This window comes from Aedes aegypti, chromosome 3, assembly GCF_002204515.2.
Source record: "Aedes aegypti strain LVP_AGWG chromosome 3, AaegL5.0 Primary Assembly, whole genome shotgun sequence".
Taxonomy (NCBI): Eukaryota; Metazoa; Arthropoda; class Insecta; order Diptera; family Culicidae; genus Aedes; species Aedes aegypti.
The window spans coordinates 254,189,052-254,214,923 of NC_035109.1; the positions used below are offsets into that span (position 1 = coordinate 254,189,052).

A 25,872-nucleotide genomic window follows, 5' to 3' on the forward strand; every position below is an offset into this window, starting at 1 on the left:
AGTATATTCAATTTATCAGAATTCACGAGTTAATTCAAATTAGAAAATAGCATACTTTCAGGCTTATTTTGGGGTCCACGGTGTTTTTAATTTTAAAATTAGCTAAAAAAATAAATGATTTATTTGGGCCTTCATATTCGGCTCCAGCTATTTAAGTTAGTTAGTAGCGATATGATCAATGTTACCCCATATAAGCTAAATCAAAAAATCGCATAAAACATATGTTTAAACAAATTTCGAACTTGAAGAAAAAAATAAGTATATAATCACGAGTAGGTTTATGGACAAAAGGTCAAAAACCAAAAGGTCAAAAGACAAATGGTCTAAAAACAAAAGGTTAAAAGACAAAAGGTCGAAAGGTCGAAAATTATTTGCTGGGTTGAAATTTCTCCTTCTGTGAAAAAAGATTTTCAACCTTTTGTTCCTTTTTATTCTTCGACTTTTTGTCGATTCAACCTTTTGTTTTTCGATCTTTTGTCATTGATTCCACAAGACTTGTAGTTTTTCAATATACACATTGCAACATTGTCATTTTCAAATAGAAGTTTACAGAAATATAAAAAAAACTGATGAATGTTACCCCGGAACACGGTACTCTATTTCAAGACTCGAACAACTACAACCAGGTTTGAGGTATGATGAACCTGGAAAATGTGTTCTCAAAGCCAAAGTGATGCAAACTTTGGGACTTTGAAAAAACTTGTAGTTTCTGGGATGTAAGCAATGTTTCTAATTGAAAATTATTTGAAGGAACAGTCTAATTTTCTGCTCAACACGGAATAAAAGTCATTGTACGTGCCTACAAGAACATATGAAAAATATTTGTCATTAATATGGAATATAAACATGCTTTTATATTCAAAATTCTCTCAGGGGGTTACAAAACCTTCGTCAGGGCCGTATGCGGCCCTTGATCCAAAGTATCATGAACATTGATGAAGACAGTCCGTAGAAATACTTAAATTACTAATGAAGTTGAAATGGTAGCAAAAAACTCCAAGTCAGGTAGTTCAAACATCCGAATATTTCATAATAAGTATCATTAACCGGGGCCAAATAGATCACTGAGAAAAATGTGATTAGTTTGGAAGCAAATTATAAATCCTTTCAAAAATGCTGACGTTGTGTCGGCATCAGGAACTTTCAGTGTTCTCTGAAACACTCTAGTCAGTCGAGTCTAGTACACGACACTGAAAACGGTCATACAGTTGAGATCGAAGAACGCGTATCTGTCAAACAGTCTTCAAAAAATCCCTTTCCAAGAACTGCTGAGATTTAAAATCATCAGAGCAAGATTTGTTTCGCGCGCAATTTTGGTTCAAATCCAGGCATGCAATGAATCATGCCACGTGTATGGGAGGATTGAATCCCAGGATCAATTGTTTGATAATACAGTTAACTCTCCCTTACTCGATGTTGAAGGGACCATCGAGTTAGGGAGGTATCGAGTTACAGAACACAAAATCAGTGCAATTGCTATCCAAGGGACCATCGAGTTAGCCATGAAAACCAACTCTTACTATGGTTCTCTAACTCGATATCGAGATACCGAATATCGAGTAAGGGAGAGTTAACTGTAAAATAAATCGAGTCAGCATTGATTTTTCTGGCAATTCCTTCTGAAAATTCCTGTCTGACAGGACGTTTGGAATGAGTCTATCGTATTTCTTTACAGCCTTCTGACCAACATAATGTGCTGTAATGAGTTCCCATTATGACGGAATTCCTTGATTTCAATCAGAGAATGTGAATAAAATACTATCAAAATTTTAGAACTTACATCCGCAAGAGCCTGTATAAATTTACCAAAACAGTGCTATGACGGTCAAATATTTGATCTAAAACACTTTACCAAGGCTGGTAATGACCAACCAATAGGGTGGTTTGATACAACTCTTGGACATTCCTGACGACCGATATAATTGTATTGCTTTTCTTACAACTGTGCCTCTTGTTCCATAGGTTTAGTTCATCCGAATCCCCATTGAAACGTCGAATATTCATATTGGACTCAAGGAACATTTAGTACTACAGTTAACTCTCCCTTACTCGATATTCCGTATCTCGATATCGAGTTAGAGAACCATAGTAAAAGTTGGTTTTCATGGCTAACTCGATGGTCCCTTGGAACGCAGTTGCACTGCTTTTGTGTTCTGTAACTCGATACCTCCCTAACTCGATGGTCCCTTCAATATCGAGTAAGGGAGAGATGACTGTATTTCATTCGGGGAGCATGTTGTATTCTTGTATTCAATTGATCTCATGTGAGCTTAATGACAGTGATTCAATGGATCAATGCACGAGTTCATTATCTGACGTCCATGGCAACGAGTGCATTTGGCACCGCTCAAACGTCAAATTAGTGAACTCGTGCAAAGGTCCATCCTAAGATTGAATCCTGGCACAAATCCCGCACGCTAAGATTGAAAAAGTTAGGATTCAAAACGATCCCGCTTATGGACCAATGCATGAGTTCACTAATTTGACGTTTGAGCGGTGCGGAATTCACTCGTTGCCATGGTCACGTAAATAACACGGCACCACTCAAACGTCAGATAGTGAACTCGTGCATCGGTCCATTGAGATGAATTCAAAGCATGCTTGTTTAAATCTTGGAGCCGAAGGATGATCTTAGAAGACTGCTGTCAAAGGATACATACTTAAGTGGAATTAAATGGTATAGTAATAAAATTGTTTGTTTGCATAAAATTGTTCATAGTTTTAGCTGACATAGTGTCAGTACTAAACAATACGTTAGTGCTAAGCCTAGTTGTTAGCTTCGAATACGTGAAATGCTTTCTAAGCTCAAGTCAAGTGTGAGCTACAGAACTCATTTTTTGAAATCATACGGCATTGGAATCTTTGTTTTTCGATCAAAAATCATACTTGTTTTAAAGGTAGTTGCCTACCTCTATGTGTGTTATGAAAATTTGAGAGAACTTTCCGATGTTGGACTGCTGAAGGATTTTCTGGTGCAAATTTTGAAGTAATTCCTCTTAGCATATCTTAGGAAATTTCAAGGCAAATTCCTGGGAGAATTGCTAGAGAATTGCTCCATACGAAGTCTTGTGGGGATCCCTGGAGAAGTCTTTGTACGTATACCTGATGAAAGCTCTTAATGAATCTCTAGAAAAATGCCTGAAGATGAAAATCTTTGAACCTATGTATTATTTGTAATCTCTGGAGCCTTAATAATTCACGTAAAAAAAGAATGCGAAAAAAGAAAAATGAGACTTTAGATAGATCAAATGTTTTGCATAAAAAAGAGAACTTTGTTCACCTTTGTCGGCTTGGTTCGGCGTAAGGCTTATAATAAAATTTCCCAAACCTGTTCCTGACTTCCTCAGGCTCAAGTTATAGAGGGCCCCCTGATTTTTGATTATTAATAGAACAATGTATTTTCGAAACCAAAACAACGATGTTCTGTTCGGAAGTACTGTTCTCTAGCGTTACAATAAACGTTACCTTCAGCAATGAGTAGGGGCCCCCTTTATCATCTACCCCCAGGACCCCTCGCAATCTGATTTTCCTTGCCCATTTCAGTTAGTCAAAAACTCAATTTCTAATGCTATGAGACATTTTTTTAGGATTACAAGAGGTTGGGTAGGCGTCGAAAATGGCCATTTTTGGCGTTATGTAATTTGTGAATAAACTCTTGAATTGCATAAGTGCCCCCTGAGCTGAGGAACAGGAACTGTCCCAAAAAAAAGAAGAGAAAGTTAGTTACCAACGGGATATTTCGAAAAAATAGCTGATATACGAAAGAAGGGAAAAATTTGATGAAAATTTTACAGATGAATTTCACACACCATTAAGTTTACATTAGAGACGCATACATGGATGGTCAATCTTTTATAACAGTATGGTCAACATTTTTTGTCCGCTTATCAATATACTGCTCTGCATCTTATACTATTCGGGGTAATGGCTCATTCGGGGTAGTGGCGTTCGGGGTAATGACCCATTCGGGGTAATGGAATATAACCGTCATTCGTGGTAATGGGTCGTTCGGGGTAATGGCCTTCGGGTTAATGGCATTCGGGGTAATGGCATTCGGGGTAATGGGGTAAAATCTTAATTATGAATCTAGCTTTTTACGAGCGCTAATGGCTGCCAGGGCTGGTAGGGATCAAATGATATGACGTTTGGCTTGGGTTCGTTCCATATAAACGACCCAAGCCAAACGTTAAATTGACCGATCCCTACCAGAAAGCGAGCCTGCTTTCGGCAGCCATTAGCGGTTTTAAAAAGCTGGATTGTTGGGGACGGACCTGGTGTAGTGGTTAGAACACTCGCCTCTCACGCCGAGGACCTGGGATCGAATCCCATCCCCGACATAGTCACTAAAAATTTCAGTGACGACTTCCTTCGGAAGGGAAGTAAAGCCGTTGGTCCCGAGATGAACTAGCCCAGGGCTAAAAATCTCGTTAATAAAGATAGAAAAAAAAGCTGGATTGTGTTTCTATAAATAAAATATTTAATCGGTAAGAATTTAGCAAGAATATTTGTTTTCAGCGCACTTAATATAGCAGTGAACTAACATCCATGTGATAAATTTTAACCCGGAATGTGATTCACTGAATTTGTTCATTTTGACTTGTTTGATAATTGAATCCATATGTGCTTTTTCGCTTATATGTATACTTATCTATACTCCAAAAACTATCAAATGACGCTCAAATCAATCGATATCTTTCCAAAAATATATATTTTTCAACATGTTCTTATAGACTTCATATGGTGTTTATGATGTTTGTTCCAACATGAAACACATTGTATGCGATTTTTTAATAAGCTCTGTAATACATGAGATCTAAGCCACGTTCTCTATCGACATTATCTGATCCAGTTCCAGTTGTAATGATTTCGAGTTTCCATATGTTTACATACGCATTATCAAAGTTAGCCCATAACCGACAATTTAGTATCGATTATATTATAAATAAAGGGAGCATATAATATGAATCGTTATGCAATTTGTGGGCAGTGATGCAGCACTTTTTCATACGAATCCGTACACGGGCAGTGTATGTAATTAACATTTTGTAACTTTTTTAAGTAGACATCGTATGTCAAGAAATAATATAAACTCTTTAATGCGAACAATTCATGGCATCAGTCGCTTGTTCAATAGACCAATGATTTCAATTGAACCTTAAGATAAACACCAGGAGCAGTTACCCAATTAACTACAATTAAGACATCTAATCCTAAGAAGATAAAAGCGTAGCATTTATTTACACTTTCTTACCAGGAGTAATCTCAGGCGTTGTTTTCTCTGCTTTTGACTTTCTTGTCGTGGCCGGTTTAGTACATAACAACTGCCGGCCGATACGTATTATTGAATGGAATCTTTTTTTAAAAATAGAGTCTGTCAAAAAAACGTTTATCCATTCGTCGCGGTCGTCACTTATGACCAGCACCGCCAGTTTAGCAGCAATAAAAGCAACAGTATTTAACATCAACCACAGAGAGAGTATAGCGCGGGTGATGCAGTTGACTGACGCGTTCAAGGTCTCCTACAGTTAGAGAGCAACCGAACTGCGTGAATGAACAACCATGCCGGGTCGGCGAACGTTACTGCATTTCGACAGCAAGACGTGGATGGATTCCTTGTGTGCCCCTGCCATCATATGCAGAAACTGGCTGGAGACAACATTGTAGCAGGAAATTTTCTGCATTTCAAAAAATCCATCAACAGTATGCCAAGTAGAAATCCGATCTTTTGAAAACATATAGCGTATACCTTTGCTTTTCATTTTGGTGGCCTTGCTTAGCCTTATGAGCCCAATACCTGTTTGATCCAGGATCTTTTCCCAATGGAAATTTCCTTGGCTTGCCTGGTCATAGAATATCATCGTATCTGCCACACGATATACCTACGAATGTGAGAATGGAAAATTTGGCAAAGCTCTCAAATAATAACTGAAAAAGTGCTCATAAGAACACTAAGCTGAGAAGTAGGTTGTTTCCCAGTGGAGACGTAATTTTGAGAAGAAAAAGAAAAACAATGCATTTTGGTGCACATTATGCGCTCACGTGCTACATTTTTTTATTGAAATACTGCTTATGATTTTAAACGGAAAATCTGAGTAGAATGTTTCGATTTTGGTGGCATACTACACACTAAGTTTTTATTTCTCTGTACGATAATTTATTTTAAGAATTTCGAACAGTAACATTAAAAAACAGATACAATGTCGAAGAAACCATTCGTGAATTGATGAGCCATTCCTAGGTTCACTAGATGGTATCCTTTGATATGACATGTCCTCCATTTCGATCAAATGTTCGTTCTTCCGTCCTCCTTTGAGCTGTCCTCATTTTCCAAAATAACCGAATACCGTAATCCGGGGTATCATTGATCACCGGGGTAACATTGATCGGTATGACTCTTCTTATTAAAAGTTCGTATTTATTATACCTTAAGACGATAAGTCCAATAAGCATTAATTTTTTGTGCTCAAAATAAAAACAATGTTCATGAAAATTTATCAATTCGCACTTGCCAACTGTAATTCAATGACAGATTTTCATGATGTTTTCTTCAAATTTCAACGAAAACGCTTGTTTTTAATTTTTATGATTGCTGATGGTTGATTGAATTCTTGAGCCTCAATACAATTGATATAATATGATAAATTCCAACATTCAGAATAATTTACAATATTTTTTGCAAAACATGAGTTTATTCGTTCGGAAAATCCTTAAATATCTGCGCGTTTACCGCTACGGCTATCTGGGCCCCAGAATATATTGATTTGGAATTGGAAATCAATCATGTATTTTGTATCAATGGTCACTAAGAACACGATTTTAAAATTAGGTCTGCTTCATATGCTGACTTGCATAATTTGAGATACCTTCTACCTTCCATTTTTTATTTGTGTCATTGGAGAGTTTAGTACAAAACACCGTTAGCGAAGCAATTGCTTATGCAATTTCAACGGTCTTCATCCGGTTTTTCCATGCCATGGTGCACAGTGGTACACTAGGCATTTTTACGCGGAAAGATGCATTTTGAGCTTTAGAACATAACATTATACGAAAACGATCTTCTACAAAGTTTGTTTTTATAAGTTAGGTCCTTTGTTGCTTATTGATTTATTATTATTAGTTGGTGGTATAACTAACTTTCTTATTTGTAAGAATTATAGTATACATGCTTCAGCAAAGTTGTAAACCATTCAATCCCAAGAAACTGCCAACAAAAAAGTTGTTTGAAGCTCTTAATTGACCGGTTTTGAGTTTTTTTTCATATTGGTGATAAAAAACTGTTTCTTCTTGCGTTTCCAATTCTGATCTCTCATCAAATTAGTCTATAAAACACTTTTTTGCATTTTCTCATCGTAACAGGCTGTTTTTCATAACGCCAATCTGTCAGGCCGTTTCATGCATTCCTGCACTGAATTATGTAGTCTGGTATTAATAACAGTTATTACGTAACTGAAATCAGTTACGTAATGATTATTACATAACGCGTTTTCATTGCGCAACTGTTTTGCGTTGGGTAATAAATCATAACACAATAGTTTTCAGAAATTTTGAAATAATGGTACATTTATCCTGATGTTATTACTGTTTCCCTCAAGAGGTCTTCTACGAAATTGCAAAACATGTTCTACGAAACTTGTTGCAAAACTCGATTTTTACAGTACTCGTCGCAGTTATCCTCGATTTGTACGACTCGTGCTGTAAAAATACTTTTTCTGCAACTTGTTACGTAAACTACTATTTTGCAATTTCTCATTGTAAAAGGCTGCTTTTCATCACGCCAATCTGTCATGAAACGGCCTACTTTCCTGCGCTGAAGTACGCAGTGCGGGAATAGTCATTACGCAACTGAAACCAGTGCTGTAATGATTCATTACGCAACGCTTTATCATTACGCAACTGTTTTGGGTTGCGTAATGAATCATAACACATTTTTTCAGAAATAGTAAGATAATGGTGAATGCATTCCGATATAATTTCTGATACCCTCAAGTAGTCGTCGACGAAATTGCAAAAAATGTTGTACGTAACTCGTTGCAGAACTCAATTTTTACAACACTCGTCGTAACTATCCTACTCGGCTAGCCTCATTCTGCAACTTGTTCCGTAAACTAATATTGCCTATTTTTTGCAATAGTAATGTATGTAACTTGTTAGGTAATGAATTACGATCGAGAAACTATGCGGGAAACCACGTCGTTCATTTGAATTAATCAGCTCCTAAAGTTAGAGACTATCGATTGAAAGACCAGCTCGCTGCGGTGAGGCTCTGATTTATGACGCGCGATGCACAAGCAGCACGAAAGAAATGAGAGACTACGCTTGCTGCGATAAATGAAAAGGTTTGTCGGATTGAAACGAAACAGTTGAGTTTCAAGTGAAAGGCAAGCTTGAGTCAGTCAGTTGGGGACTGAAAAGACTTTCAATGAAATGAAAATGTACGGCCCTGTATATAGGATTTTCGTGGCCTTCAATTGGAAAATTTTATTTTTCTTCTAAACCTACAAATTTAGCTACTAAACATTATCATTTTGATAATAAATCTTCGAGCTGTTTAGTGGAATACTTATAAGTAAGTGAAAACCCGAATTTAGTACTATACCATTTAATTTCACTAGATTTTGTATCCTTTGACAGATACGCTTATTTTGACCTCAACTGTAAGGCCGTCTTCAGTGTCGTGTACTATCCCCGGTCAACAAACTGGCAACTCTACACTGAATTGGTTGCGATCAAATTTCATGGATATTCTCGGTTCATTGAAAATCCAAGTGATTTGGATGATGCCGTTGATACTACAACATCCTACATTATGGAAGCTTTTGAAGAAGCATGTCCTCTGCGATCTGTAAAGACTTCAAGAAGGACCCCATGGTGGAATTCCGATCTGACTAGACTCAGGAAACAATGCAGAAGGAGTTGGAACAGGCGCCGTACAGCAGAAGCTGAACTTTGCTTCGATTTTGTGCAAAAAATCTGGTTTATAAAATTTAAAAACCGATGACGATTATTTTCTTCTTAATGCAGTTCGAATTTGACCTTACCCAGGACATTAACTGTTTTTGCAAACTTCACATCAATTTGTCCATTTAATCCAATTGCAAAGTATATGTAATGTTTAGTTTTTCGATAGTTGTCAAACTTCCACTCGGCTGGTTAGCCGTAAACCACGAATCATAATCAATTAAAACAAGTGTTTAAGTTATTAGGGAAGCACCGGGGATTTTCTTAGCGGCTTTCAGGTTCAACGGTAATCAGAACTTAATATTTCTTCTACGCCCAACGTTTCGATTGTACGATCAAAAAAAAAGTTTTATGAGAAAAAGGCTCCACTAGACTGTGGTCCCAAGATGAGCCAGCCCAGGGTTAAAAATCTCGTTAACTTGTTTAGGCTTGGACGAAAGCAAAATAATCCAATGCTCTCAGGGAATACTTTTCGGATTTTAACCCGTATAGGCCTGAGTGAAAGAAAAAAAGCAAAAACCCTCACCGCTCAGCGAATTTTTAATGGATTCAAATGATTTTTTGTTAGTATACTGGCACATATATGTAGTTTCTATAAGTGGACAGAAGAACGCGGAAATATTCCTGTGGCCAAGTTATTCCGGTGAGGCACTGGGTCAGGTCGGGTGAGAAGGGTACTGTGTATTTGTGCCCCTGAGGGTAGACAAATTTCAAGTCACAGATAATTTCCGGAATTGGCTGTAATGTGGCCACTATATGACGGAATTTTGAGAAAATTGCATCAGTGTAAACCTTTTGAGAAACGATTGAATTGGATAACTATGAGTTTTGCATTTGATTGATGCTACAAATGACCATTTTCGGGTCCCGGGACGCCTCAAACTTACGATAAAGTGGCCAATTTGTATCTGAACATCTGTGCCAAGCTTATGAGAAAGCGTTTTAGTGCACAATTATGTTTGATTTCTACTTTTCGAGAACTGAAACGGTTTAACATTCAACAAATCTATAGCCGGTTCTTCAGGGCATTACGTCCGAATGGCCACATCTGGTATATTTTAAACGGTTCAAAACTTTTCATTTATAATATTGAATATCAGATCTTAATGATTTATGCAAATTAAAATGATTGTCATTGCAAACAAATAAACGTAACTTGACATGTCCCAAAAAATAGCCCTTTTTTACCCGAACTGACCCAGTGACCCACCGGAATAACTCCGGCCACAGGAATATTTCCGAGTTTCTCTGGCCACTTCTAGAAACTAGATATGTGGGCCAGTAAACAGGAAAATATCATTTGAATCCGCTAAGAATTCGCTGAACGGTGAGCGTTTTAGAATTTTTGTCTTCACTCAGGCCTATACGGGTTAATCATTTTAGTCAGTATACTCGAACACATTTCTACCCAACACAGCTAAAAATAAGTTGTTAATTTCAGTTTATTTTCATGCACATATTTGGAGCATCAAAATAAACTGAAATGTCAACGACAAATCGCTTATTTTTCAATCGAATGCACTTCAAATTTACACGAACATGTAACATTTAAGCAACATTTAGTTGAAAATTAAACACTTATTATCTTATTCAGTTTACGCTACATTGAAATTTAAATATTTTTATCTGTGATAACTATGACGTTCAAGTTGAAATGTATGCATATAAACGGTGAATACAAAGCTAGCATTACTACTTTTCCCACTTTAAAAGAACTTTAATTGTAGTTATAGTGCTAAATTGCAGCTTTAGCAGCATAGTTACTTGGGTAGGTTTGACCAATAGTTAGTGTTAGTGTTACCAAGTATTTAGCCGCATTGAGTCAAGGAGTGTGGGTTCGATTCCCGTTTCATTCTGGAAAACTTGTGATCAGGAACGTTTTTCGACTGTGCCACTGGGCGTTGCAAGCTAGTCCGTCATCTAGTATTATGGTGCTTCCTCCAAACGGCAAATTGTCCACTGGAAGTGGTGTCGGTGTATTTTTTAAGATAACGTGGAATATTTATACGGAAAATCATGTTTTGCCTTAATTAGACCCTATGCTACTAATTTATGATGACTATTTTCATAACAATTGCAAATCGTATTCAAAAATATCAAAATTGTAAATTGTATCAACAGAACATCTGTGGGGCCCAGATAGCCGTAGCAGCTATTCAGTATGACCATGCTGAGGGTCGTGGGTTCGAATCCCGCTGGTCGAGGATCTTTTCGTAAAGGAAATTTTCTCGATTCCCAGGGCATAGAGTATCTTCGTAACTGCCACACGATATTCATATGCAAAAATGGTCAATCGGCAAAGAGAGCTCTCAGTTAATAACTGTGGAAGTGCTCATAAGAACACTAATCTGAGAAGCAGGCTTTGTCCTAGTTGGGACGTAACGCCAGAAAGAAGAAGAAGAACATCTGTGAATCCTACGAATGCAAGAGGATGTATATTTCAAGAACAAACATAAAATTCAATAATAGCGCTCATGGCATAAATCAGATGATGTCCAAAATATATCAGTGTTTTTGTGCAGTTGATGTAATTTGGCCATCTGATGAAACACACTGGAATGTCGCATGCATGCATACTTGCGGGCGTATTTCGTGGACTTGGTGATATTTGATTTTATTGAATGAAATGATTGATTATCACTAAAATACCTTAAAGTGACGAATGACCCTCGGGTTAAAGTCCCTCTCACCAAACAACAACAACAACAACAACTAAAATACGTATCCAATAAGTGAAAAAATGCATATGTAAATGCACATGTAAACTCATGAAACATTATGGTATTACCGCCATTTTAGTAAACCATTGAATGGATATTGAGATAACGCCCTGTCCAAATTATATTCACACTAGGGTGTGCAAAATTTATATTTGGTGTTCGAAATGTATAACAGATGGTCGCTTAAAACGTTGTTTTGGAAGATAATGCTGCACTTTATAAGTTTCAAAGTACAGTAAGACATTAAGGATATAAGTAATATTCCGTAATAATATATTGGTATCTTATGCAGTATATCGATCGCAGCGTCCAGACCTATCCTTAGCCTGTCCAAAATACATGATTTACCATACATGGTTGCAGGTAGAGATAGAAGTAGGCATAGTGATGATGGTGCTAAGGAAATGTTTGAAGTTGTTGAAGAATTTGTTAGTCTTAGAAAATTTATAACATGACATTGACGTTTCCCGTTCAGTCACGTTGATCTTTTTTTTTTTCATTTGTTTTGTCTGGTAATACTGTTGGTCAATCATCAATCAGCAAATTGCATTATTTGAGGATAGTTTTTCACACGCATGAAAGCGTTAGATCAGAGGTCATCACTGCCGCCGCGCTACAGTCAAATCGTGTGTCAACTGCCGACGACGAGAAGCAGCTTGGAGAGCGCCAGATCCAATTTCCAATTATCTAAGCGTGGTGGCGCTATCTATGTGTTTTGCTGCCCACCAGATCCCCAACCGGTCTAAGTGTAATGAGCCACCTGACACATATCAGGGCGCGAGGCACAAATTTGCGTCCGCTTCTCAAATATATGCATCCCCATTGGTAATGAGTATGTATTTAGCAACAGCAGCAACTCCCCAAGCTTGTTGATGAGTAACGTGTACATATTCATTGTTTATCAATTTCATACAAAAAATTCCCATCGACAAACAAACAACGCGCTCGCTGGTCCCGGGAATGATTAGGATCGCTTTTGTCTTATCTATCCGGAATGATGGTAAGGTAAAGCCGGACGCACGGCGGCAAGAGACGTTTGTTCTATGACTCTCGGTTTGCTGTCTTTTTCCCTTTCATTCAGTTTGACGCATGGGACTTCGTGGATATTTGCAACAACACAAAAAAAAACAGACGCTTTCATTTATCGGAGATTTATGGCCTATCAATGATTTGAAGTCCCCAAAATAGCATCGGGCTGCGCAACCATTGTTCGATCGCAGCAGAATGGAGAAAGGCAGGGTACATTCCTATCGGGGTGAATGAATCGATCGATGGATAAGTCACAGCGCCATGTGAAGTGTAATTCAATGTATGCATTTTTCCTATGAAATCGAACCTAAATCCACCTAAAGCGGTGAGAGTTTTGAGGTACCGTAGTCTGGGAGTAAACTGGATCAGTTGGCGAGATTGACCTGACTAGAACTAAACTGCATTATCCGATAAAAATATTTGCCAAATGAGTGAAACCCAAGGAATTTATTACGAAATTTGGTTGTTTACGATTGATGGGGGAACTGGGGGTAATTTGCCCATAGGTGGAAAAATGTGCCATCATAGATTTGGACGTACGACGTGTTTTAAAAACGCTTTTTCCACCCGAGGTGAATATCGTTATTTGGAAATCCTCGATTGAAATCTTTGATAACGCTGTCCAGGTTCTTTAAAAAATCCTCATAATTAAATGATTGCTAGATTCTGTCAGAATCTTACCCTGGATTATATTGAAACCGTGTCCAGGTTGTTGTATGATAATGTCCACATTCATTAGAAATTGTGGCAAAGAATCTGTGAAATCCTGCAGATGATTTTAACAAAACGCTCTTCAAGTTGTCCGTGATTATTATGTCCTGATTTAATTGTTATAATGTTCAAAACTTGAAAGGAGTATCCCAAATATTTATCACAATCCTTTCGATTATTCTTCGAGAGTATTTCCCCATGATTTAGTAAGGTTGTGTTTAAAAATTAAGCTAATTTACAAAAACCTTTGTTCATCGTTAATTTAGTTTCTTCTTCTTCTTGGCATTAACGCCCCCACTGGGACAGATCCGGCTACTCAGCGTAGTGTTATTAACTGAGAGCTTTCTTTGCCTTAGTTGCCATTTTCGCATTCGTATATCGTGTGGCAGGTACGATGATACTTTATGCCCAGGGTAGTCAAGGAAATTTCCATTACGAAAAGATCCTGGACCGACCGGGATTCGAACCCAGACACCTTCAGCATGGCTTCACTTTGTAGCCGCGGATTCTAGCCACTCGGCTAAGCAAGGCGTTAATTCAGTTTACATAGTCTATCAAATGGTGAAAAAAGTCGAAGGAAATAAAACTGGAAATGAACATCAATCCGATGATTTCAAACCAATCAATCTTCGAGACTTCTCTCCAGAAATATAATATGATGCAAATCATATAACTTCTTGCATCTTAGGGTCTTTTACAAGTACTTCCGGGATGTGCTGCAGCCGATTCCGGGACCCTGAGAAGAACAACAATTTTATGATCAATCTTCAAGAATTGGCGCTGGGAGTATAAGACGATGGAAACCGAATAATTTATTGTAACATAGGGTCAACTCCAAGAACTTCCTCAATGTTCTGGAGCCAAATTCGGGACCCTGGAAAAGGACATCAATCCGATGATTGCTATGCATATCATACGACACATATTTTTTTTTCACTGAGAGTAAAATACAATTGAGTAACTGCATACAACAAAGGGTTGAAAGAAATTACTCTGCTTTATTCATATTATACTCCCAGTGAATCCCAATTTGCATCATATCATACTCCTAGTAAAAAAAATGAAGATTTATGTGTTGCATGGTTACAATCATCGGATAATGTACTTTTCCAGGGTTCCGGAATCGGCTCCAGAACATCCCGGAGTGCTTGTAAACGACCCTATGTTGCAAGAAGTTACTCAATTTGGATCATATTCGGTTCCTGGCGAACAATCTTGAAGATTAATTTTGAAGATTAATGTACCGTATGATATGGTTTGCAACCATCAGATTGATGTCGTTTTACAGGGTTCCGGAATCGGCTCTAGAATATTCCGGAAGTACTTGTAGCTGACCCTATGTTGCATACAATTACCTCATATGCATTGTACAGTCACCTCACAGTTATGGATAGCACACAGATATGTATCAGAGTTGGACTTAAACGGGAACATCTCATCAATAGAATTGCATTTATGTAGAACACATTTTACCCACGTGAGCCATAACCCTGTACAGCATTGCAGTTAATATACTATGCTTAAGCATATTTTTTTCCGTCCGTAAGAAATTAAATGACAACCGTATTTCCTGAAGCGTTGATTCATAACTGTGGGGTTTTGAAAACCATACCACAGTAACTGTTATGAATCAAAGATAAGACGATTCCGAAACAAACGCCAAAAAGTATGCTTTCGCTAAAACACCGTACGTTTACTTCGCAGATAAATTGCTGTTATAGTGTTTTGATCCATAATATGAGTCAATATGATCCATAATAAAAATCCTCCTCTCTCACTGATCTCCACATCTGTCGGGTGGACATCGTTTGGGATTTTTTTTTATCGAAATCGACCTTTTTGGGTAAATAACCACGAATTTTGAGGTGTATTCTCAAAAATAGGTAATTTTATTTTGTATGTCGTCACCATCTTTTTAATCATATATTCTTCTGAAAAATGACCCTTAGTTGATGCATAACTGTGAGGGGACTGTATTACACATCTGTTGTAAAATATTGGAGATTGATGTGTCGCATGATATGGTTTGCGCTGGTCAAATTTCGATCCCCAACTAATGCCCCAGAAACCGGGCTAGTACCATATAATTGAGTAAATGTTGACGAAAAAGGAAAAAGAGGTTGTTTTTACCAGAAACGACAGACTAACTGGAATAACTGTTGACCGGCGGACATTTCACGTAAATCTAGCCATCTGTACTGCCGTTATACGCATAATTGTCCCATGTTACTTTTTGTGCATTTTGACTTTTTGCCATCAAACATTTTATTTTTACGTATAGTTTTAGAAAACACTTATAAAAATTTGACTTTGTTCGGAAACTCAATGAAAAGCAAGCCAAGTCAAGTTGTTCCATTGTTGAATTTCCACGCATAACTGTCCCACTACTGTATTTCTACGCATAACTGTCACACTATACTATTTGCAGCGCTGATCTCGAACAAAATTTTCAGTACGCAATTTTTGATTGGCTGTTTTTTAGGAAAATTGTTTTCAATATCTTCTTACGTTGGCATTACATCCCATGTGGAACACAACCTGTTTTTGTATTTGTTTTATCGAGGTGCATTCATCATCCATGTGAGCCTGACGTCAAATTTGATTGAAATTTTCAATATCAAAATATTATTTCTGATCCGTTTTTCAACAAATTTCAGTTCGCGGTCATCGATTAGAAATTTATCGTAATTTCGAATTTATCACGGGGTGTACTGAGGTGATCCCACTTAAATAATCAGTAATCACTTCAATTTCGAGTCCATGGCTTTAGCAAACCAAGTCTAAATAAAAATCGTTTTTGGATGACTTGGCCACATGCTGGTTCTGATTACCGATTCACTAGTCGAAGTGACCAGTATATTGGCGAATCTGAAACCTGGCTTGTGACATATCAATCTTTATGAATTTGCAAATAAAGGTAAAGCTGGTACTTGAACGACTTGATCACATGTCATGTTGTTCCGAATAACCGGGGGAAATGGCCTCTAAATTAACGAAACTGAAACCTAGATGACGACATCGAACTTCATAAATTCCCAAATCAAGGCTGAAGAAGGGTAATTAAAACGTTTTTGGATGACTTGATAACATGCCAGGTTCTTTTGGAAACCCTGTTCCCCAGAGGAAGTAAAGTAAAGTAAAGTAAGTAAATATTTACTCTGCAGAATTACCTTGAATTTGCAGATAAGTTTCTGTCATGCCTGCCTCTGGAAGAGTCGAAAAAGGAATTTATCACAACTTATAAACTCTCTAACTTACTCATCCACTCTTTGTTTCACTAACTAATATATTTTCTCATTATCACTCATACAGAAAGCTTTGCTTTCCATCCCAAACTATAAAATCGTGTTTCTTCACTTCCCCACATGTGGCTCCGTTTGGCACATGTCACTTGAGCCTTCATTAAGTGCTTCAACACAGTTTTGAGGATATACTTCCTCTATATTCGGTACAATCCATACGTAAGAACGGTCATATACAGCAGTATACTTAGCAAATAATTTGTCACTACTATCAGTAGGACTGTTAAGCGTAGAAATTCACCAAAAACCCCGTATTTCTAGGCATAACAGTCCCACTTCGAATTTCGTAGCCAAATTTACTTTTTTCCATAAATCAAACTCTTGACACGCTATTCTTTATACTATTGCAAAGATTTTAATTTAATTTATCACAAATTTGGTCAATACGAGGCCTAATTGTGTTGAAATCTTTAAACGCGTTTTTCTCGATTACATATTTTAGAACATGGGACAATTATGCGTATAACGGCAGTGTACGAGTCCTTTGTAGCTTTTGCCTTTCGTTGAAAATTGACAAAATGGCAACATTTTGAATACCGTAATCTGGGATAACATTGATCAGACCCAGACATCCAGAAGTCGCATGAAAGTTCACGTAATAACTCGTTAATTCATACAAATTACATCAAACCCGCAAAACACGGTGGATAAATTCGTCAGATTGATGAGTTTCCTCGCATAAAACGCTTGTTTTCGGAGTTCATTTGTACATTTTGTTTCGTCTCGTATACTCGTACAAAGTAAGTCGAATCAATCCGTAGCAGCTGTCAAATAAACATTTGTTATTATACGTTAAGTCGCATAAAAACACAGGTTAGTTTGGAAGAAAATTTTTACTGTCACATTGAATGCTATTATTATTATTTTTTAAACTTAACCTTCAAATCGTATCTTTTTTTAAGGTACTCCGTGCTCGTGGCCACTACTGTGCCGGAATCAGTTTTTATCTGTATCTTCCTTACCGATACAGTTCTATTTTTAGCTCATCTATATTTACATCTGCATTCACTCTCTTCTGCTCTTTTGCTACACTCAAAAAAATCCAAACGTCATTGCTACGTGAAAAATCACGTAGATCATTCCAAATTCATTTTACCTCCACTTCACCTGACTAAGATAAAGATCACTAAACCATTCATAACCACCAAATAGTGACTCGGTAATGTTTACTGAGGTTACCTATAGCGCTCACGTGGAATTCACGTAGGTGTTTGAGTTCATTTTGACATTTTCATAGTGTACGTACATTCGGTGTTGAGCTCAAATCCTAAGATGGCGCCCGCTTGATTTTTGAAGAACTTCAGAAGCTGCTGCTGCTTTAAACATTATGTAAGATTGATTTCAAGGTAAATATGCTTTGAATACCGAAGAATCCCAGCGTCACTTCATATTTTATACGTGATTTATAACCTCTATCAATTCTAGCACGCGTAGGCTACAACAAGGAAGACCAAACTCACAAAATTGGGGAAACAAAATGCTCAGATTGACAATAAAAATATCACAATCTTTTAAGTGTGTTTACATTTTCCAATAGGGCCCTAAAGGCCTGTCCCAATTTTAATGCCAAACGCTTAAGTTTAGGCCAAAAACACAAGTTTACTCAATTTTATAATGTTTTTCTTTTGTTCAAGTCCAAAAAAATTTTTTTTAGATTTTGTCACGCTCCTTGGCTTAAACTCAAATTTTGGGTGTATTTTGCTTTCCGTGTCCCTTCCGAAATGTCAGGTAGGAACAACCCCAGTGTTAAAACTAAAAGCCCTGTGGTGTTTTTGTCGATTAAGCGAACGTCAAACATGATCAAAAGTGTCAAGGTTCATTTATGGACCCAATTTTTAATTTAAAGTTTAAATATGATGTAGTCGTTATTTGAGCGGAAAAAATTGCTAAAATAGTTGCAGTAACATGCTCTTTCGTGTCATTAAATAAAAACAAGATTTCATTAAACATTTTAGGACCCAATTGGGAATTAGTTTTCTTCCAAAGCCTATTAGAAATAAGATTGGTCTTTATTACAGTTAAATTTAATGCAAAACCAGCTAGGTCCTATTGAAACGCTTCGTAAAGGCTACCGGAAAATCCACGTAGCTCTTACGTTTAGCGACGGTGGAATGGACGAAGTTCAAAAGTTCATGCGTTCATTCTGGGCTACCTATGATTAACGTAAGAGCTACGTGGAAAGTGCGATGGAAAAAAAATCACGTATGTTTTCACGTAACAATGACGTTTGGATTATTTTGAGTGTATCACACCGAGCAGGTAGGAGAGTGCTCTGCTGTTGGTCCAATCGATTTCCATAAGCCATAATCCATCTGGTGGCTGGACGGGTTTTTTGGAGGGGCTGGGAATTGAATCCATGACCTTCCGCTTATGAAGCGAAAGCGTAACCTCAAGGCTAAGGACCCCCCTAAATGCTATTATTCATCACATAAAATATGCACGTATATCGCCTCCACTTTTATACGTAGAAAGCCTTTTCGCGACATCTTATAAGTGAAATTTTGCACATACAAAGCCTCCACATGATTTCATTATACGTACATTTTGGTTGTCTGGGAAGTGACTCATCTCGTAAAAGCATGAATGGTGCTTCTCTTTCTTATGTCCATGAGCTAATAAAAAATAAGATTTTTATAAAAATTGCGTTTAATTCATGCGTAAATTTGTCAACTTTTCGAAACAATGAATTATTAGGGATGACGCAAAGATTCATGTTTCACATGAGTTCTGCAAACAATATAAGCAGGAAAAACTCAAATACCGGAATGACTTGTGAAAGTTTGAACTTAATATGTATTCTGCTTCAGGTGCCATGATTTAAGTAAGTAACGGCATTTTCAATATTACCAAACGTTAATTACATGGGTGATCAATGTTACCCCCATTTCAGCAAAATTGAAAAATAACTTAAAACTTTTTTTAAACATGCTTAAATCTTTCAAAAAATAAAATACAGTATATACACCCCTATTCTTGGTTACGTTCGAACGCTTTTTCGATCGAAAACCGTTTTGCATTCCCGTTTACGCCAGCAAAATAAAGTGGGCCATGGATTCGAACAAAAATTGGATTCGCCGTAATCAAGAATGAGGGTGCTAGTCACGAGCGATGGTTATCAGTTATAAAAATATAAAACATGCAACATTTGCATTTTCGAAAGAAATGTTTAAGGCTCAAGAATCCATCATTCAATCATCAGCAATCATCAAGAGTGAAAAACCAGTTTTTTCGTTCAAATTTAAAGAAAGCCTCATGAAAATCTATGACTACCCTACAGATAGCAAGTGCAACGCAATGATAGATTTTCATGAGCATTGCTTCAATTTTGAGCAAAAAAAATTTGGTTTTGAAAATTTGTAAAACCATGATGGGTATTTTCCTCTTAATAAATATCCAAACAACTGATCAATGCTATCCCGGGTCGCCATTGGGGGACCATTTAGCGTCCACGTACAGACTTCAAATTTTTACCTGATATTTTTTTCTTACCGAAACGAGCACTTTACAATGACGAACATTTCGTATTTTTGAAAAGTAAGAGAAGACCTCATTGTTGGCCTTGGTTAGCCATTTTCACGGTGTTTTCGGTCCGAATTTCGATTTTTATAGTTATGACGTCTCCCACATTCTCCATGCATAAAAATTGTCGAAGAAAGAATTTTTGGATCGGTATCCGGGATTCGAAGCGTCCGGGAAATTCATGAACAATGCTTCTGAGCGTTATTGTTTCATTTTGTGTTTGACTCGACCGAAAGAGCGCATTTTTCTATGCATAACGCAGTTTTATTAGATATTAGAAATAGTTAATAAAGATTTCAATTTTCATAATGACAGCTCGCCCCGTAGTAAAATTGGCTGAGGGGTGATTGAAAAATGATTTCCATACTGACTTCAAACTATTTTTAAATAGTTCCAGGACACGAACAATTTTGGAATTTTGGATTCTGGCTCAATTTTTACCGTAAAATCAGAATAAGAAGAAAGCTTGATACCCTTGAACAAGCCAATTTGCAATTTTGATATTTTTAAAGTCAATTTGTAATTGTTATGAATCAATAGCATGGTGTCTACAATACATGATTTCCTGTACATATATGGAAATTTCTGACTTAGATTACAAAAATGGCCCCAGTTTGCAAAAATGGTTTTCGCTAAAAGATTTGAGACCGAATTCATGTTCTACTACAACTAGGCTGTCAATAATAAGTGACGAACTTATTATGACTTTATCAAATAGTGATTGTAGAACATATTGTTTGTGAGCGTTTCAAAAACGCTAAAAAAATTTCAATTTTTAAAAATTGCTTTCAAATTCTTAAATGTACTCGATTCCAACGAAAATAGCTTCGACATGAAGTATCATTCTAATACTCTTCGCTTTTGCATTCGTTTTGCTTAACTGATTAACAGAAACTTTGTTGTTGCGTTTAGTATGTTGTAGGTCTCGCACTATCGCACTATTTACGGTACCTTATTTTTTGTGTTTTATTTCTGTTTTTCGTTGTTTTTGTTGCAATTTTGTGTGACTTCCTAAGTGATTTTTTGGCCGAAAGATAATCAAATTTCTGAAACTTTCACCGAGAGCCATCCTGTGCACTGTCAAAGTTCATATTCCATGCGAAAAAAATATGTTGTATTTGTCCTTAAATATCTAATTGAAGGATTGAAAAAAAACCGTCAAAACAGCCGTTTGATTTCAAATTTTACGTAACGTGTAAATTGGAACCTTACAAATTTCCAAATTTCGTATCAACATCTGATTGGAGAAATGAAAAATTTAAAACATTTCTTTTAATGTTAATCATATTATTGATAATTAGGGCCAAATTCCAACAGAGGTTGATTTTTTTATTATTCCTAATGCATATTTCAGTTTCTTTGACCCCCCTCGTTGGAACGCGAATGGGTCAATTTTCTTACATTTATATAATAGTAAAAAATTAACGGATTGTAAATATTATTTTTATTGAATTCAAATATTTGTGTCTTAATTGAAATCATCATTCTACCCATGATCGTATATTTTTCTATACATAAATACAAGAGTTATTCACCAATCAACTTGGACATATGCATTTTTCACCCATTCATATCCTCATTCTTTGTTCACGGTGCCTGGTAATTCCTACGGAGCTATCAGATATAATAATTTGTTCATGAAACATGACTTAACAGTTTAGATTCGCGTTTGGATCTTTAACCGAAATGTTGAAGCGAGAGTTACTGTTTCGGGAACCAGTTATTGAGACTGCTAGCCAGAGGAAATTACCAGATTAACTATTTCAGTCAACACACACTAAATGTCCTTCTCTTCATATCTTGATGAACAGAAATATTATACTTGCATGAATGATATGACCTTTTTTTTGGAAATCGATGATTAATTTAAACAAATTGTTTTGATGAGCATAGAATTTACAACTACATATTCTTACCGTACGCATAGACTGATTGCTTTATATGACAATTTCAAAACAAGTAAACAGTATGAGTAATAAACATAGCTCAGTCAATATCTGGATCCATCGATGTTGTATAGTAAAGATTGAAAAACTATGCGATAAGAACCAGAAGAAGGCTCTTTTTATCTCCCTCCCTGTGAGAGCATCCTGTTTACGCAACTGCAGTCGAATGTAATATCACACATATCACACTTTTCTCACTACAGAGTACATTGTGGACTACCCGTGTTTTCCATATGGGTCCACCATCAGCGAGCGCAGGCAACCCAACCTTCAGTGTTCTCTCCGCTTATCTGTGTATACGTCTCCAATATTGGAGAACTTCTGCTTACAACTGCCAGTGTGTGTGTGCAATTCTGTAGCTCATGTTGAGCGATCGTAGTTGATACACGGTGTCGCCTGTCGATGTGTTGGTGCTAACCTTTATCCATAGGTATTTGTATTAATATTTCAATATCTCTATATTATGAATTTTCCATTTTCCCAATTTTCTTCCACATTTTGGGCTCTTTCTTCTATCTGCACAGCTACTATAATCTTTACACTTGATATTTCCACTGATAACAATTCCAATGGTTTTCGTTATCCTACACTTTCTGGAGGTCAAAATGCATTTCTGTCTAGATGATTGAAAATAACTTCACTCTGCTTTTTCGTCTTCAACCAACCGAGAAGAGAAAAAAAAACTACATCCAATATTGACAGGAGCATTACCACCAAAGGAGAACACATAGAAGCAAGAAGAAAAAATTACACACCCTCTCGGTTTATTTTCCACTTTTCACTGCTCACATAAGGCTAAACAATGTCAAATCTCAAAAGATTTTGATCTTTTTCAAAACTAGTACCAAGCACATCTATAGCCCAACCCCAGCAGGGAAAAAAATCTACACAGAAATTAAACCCCGACGATGGAAAAAATCACTGCTCCCTTGAACCCGATTTTGGAACTACACACAACTTTTCCTTGCACACCCGCACACGCAAGGGAGCAGCAGCACTAAGATTATGGATTTCGACCAAGGAGAGTTCTTTTTTCCGTCTCGGATACAGGTACCCGAAAAAACCCGAGATATGTTCCAGATTATGGTGGCAAACACTTTTCCGTACCTTGTACCGTCGAACGCGACCACGATTCAGCAAATTGCAATGTACGAGCAAGCGAAAAATTCAATTTTTCTTCCGAGACCAGCTACACTACTTGCGCTTCACGAGACTCAGAGCAAGAGCACAGAGGAGACAGCACGAAATTTTTGCAATCAGATGAATGGTATGGTTTTATTTTCTCCTGCGTTCGACGTCCGTGTCAGTGGTCTAGTCCAGCCAAGCAACCTGCAGAGTTCACCCTGTCTCTGTCGTTCCTGTTCGTACCCTGGATCTAAAATACGAAGAAGCACAGCTAGCGTTCTCCCTCATTCACTTGTCAAACGATGCGAAGCCGCCAGGTGTCTCGACTGTTTGGCAAGAAAATTGATTCTAGTGGTTTATGGCGCAAGCCAGCGATCGATCGATCGTTTTCAAGAGAAATTACACTATCTGTCAGTCACTGCACAGATGTCAACCCGAACTTATGACTTTGGTAAAGTCACGGCCATTCGCACTCTTGCATCGGACAATCAATTATCACCCACGCCTATGATGTAATACTAGTGTTGATTATTGGACTAATTTTGAAGTATCGTAGTTGATGTACATTGTATGATTGCATCATCACTATGAAATTAGCTTGTCTGCATTTGTAGTCATATATTCGAATGAAACAAAACCTCTAAAGACATGAGAAGAAAAATGCTTAGTTTCATAAACATCAAATTACTTTAGCGCAGACATACAAGCAGGACAGAAGAGAAGCAGAAACAACTCCATCTATGAATTCTAATGAAAATTAAACATATCTCAATAGATCTCTTAACCGATAAATACAAGGATTCATCAAGAGTCCCAATTTGTATGTGCGGAAAACGGATTTATGTAACGTGACTGTGTAAAATTTGATTAATTCATAAGTCATTTTTTCAGAATACAATATGACTAAAAATCATCCTGATGCTGTAAAAATACATTATTATCTCCGTGGCACTGCAGATAATGTTTATTTCCATAAAACATACATATCTAAAATTACAAGTTTTTTTTTTTACTGAAAGCTGTCGATTTCAAGACAATATTGGTTGCATGTCAATTTTGACGTATTATGGACAGGCTTGATAATACTCCGCAACATCATCAGAATTCGGTGACATACTCTAGTGCAGCGTGCTACCTCTGCCTCTATGCGAGGGAGCGAAAAAATGCTAAGCAGAGAGGCAATGAAAATTTAGAAATGCTCTCACAACTCCTCGAGGACTGCCTTGTTCGGGCTGGGTGCTCAAGAGTTCTTTTGAAGCGTGCGTTTAGGTGAGCATCGCAACAAGAGAGAGAGAGAGAGAGAGAGAGAGAGAGAGAGAGAGAGAGAGAGAGAGAGAGAGAGAGAGAGAGAGAGAGAGAGAGAGAGAGAGAGAGAGAGAGAGAGAGAGAGAGAGAGAGAGAGAGGAGAGAGAGAGAGAGAGAGAGAGAGAGAGAGAGAGAGAGAGAGAGAGAGAGAGAGAGAGAGAGAGAGAGAGAGAGAGAGAGAGAGAGAGAGAGAGAGAGAGAGAGAGAGAGAGAGAGAGAGAGAGAGAGAGAGAGAGAGAGAGAGAGAGAGAGAGAGAGAGAGAGAGAGAGAGAGAGAGAGAGAGAGAGAGAGAGAGAGAGAGAGAGAGAGAGAGAGAGAGAGAGAGAGAGAGAGAGAGAGAGAGAGAGAGAGAGAGAGAGAGAGAGAGAGAGAGAGAGAGAGAGAGAGAGAGAGAGAGAGAGAGAGAGAGAGAGAGAGAGAGAGAGAGAGAGAGAGAGAGAGAGAGAGAGAGAGAGAGAGAGAGAGAGAGAGAGAGAGAGAGAGAGAGAGAGAGAGAGAGAGAGAGAGAGAGAGAGAGAGAGAGAGAGAGAGAGAGAGAGAGAGAGAGAGAGAGAGAGAGAGAGAGAGAGAGAGAGAGAGAGAGAGAGAGAGAGAGAGAGAGAGAGAGAGAGAGAGAGAGAGAGAGAGAGAGAGAGAGAGAGAGAGAGAGAGAGAGAGAGAGAGAGAGAGAGAGAGAGAGAGAGAGAGAGAGAGAGAGAGAGAGAGAGAGAGAGAGAGAGAGAGAGAGAGAGAGAGAGAGAGAGAGAGAGAGAGTACTATTCCAGTTGAATGTTAGGTCCACAAAATAGGGTAACCAATATATTTTGGACCCCTATATATTTTGGACCCCCTGGTCCATTTTCCTGCAAATTTCCAAGTTTAAATCGAAAGACCAACTCAATTCCCATGCCATTTGGAATGATAGGACTATTCCGTACTTGCATCAACCGTTTGAACATAGAAAATGTGTTGGTTTTATCTGAAATTAATTCAATTTAATCTGTTCATCCATACAACCGTTACAACACGTTACACACAGAAATTGAAGCCGTCAGAAATTTTTCAAATGTAAACAAAAACTTTTTTCAAATTTCTGGACTAAAAGCGTAGAATTTCTTCGGTTTTCCATTGTCAATCGATTGATTAGACTATGGGCAAGCATATTATACAACCAGTGTCGTGGACTTTGTCGCCAAACGATAAAAAAAACACCGGGGGTCCAAAATATATACTTTGAGGGTCCAAAATGTATTGGTGTGTCCAAAATAATGAAAAGC

General features: G+C 37.4%; 1 protein-coding gene across 4 annotated transcripts in view; it reads right to left on the minus strand.

Moving 5' to 3' along the window:
• LOC5563900 (guanine nucleotide-binding protein G(s) subunit alpha) overlaps positions 1 to 23,498 on the minus strand; it is an 87,274-nt gene extending 63,776 nt beyond the window's left edge. The window contains exon 1 of one of the 4 annotated variants that reach the window (XM_021853099.1): positions 23,293 to 23,498. The gene's annotated coding sequence lies outside the window, so the exon portion shown is untranslated. Of the gene's footprint in view, positions 1 to 22,155; positions 22,175 to 22,603; positions 22,833 to 22,940 lie in introns of those variants that run through there. The other 3 variants (XM_021853100.1, XM_021853103.1, XM_021853105.1) reach the window with 3 other exon arrangements.
• Positions 23,499 to 25,872: the final 2,374 nt, after the last annotated feature.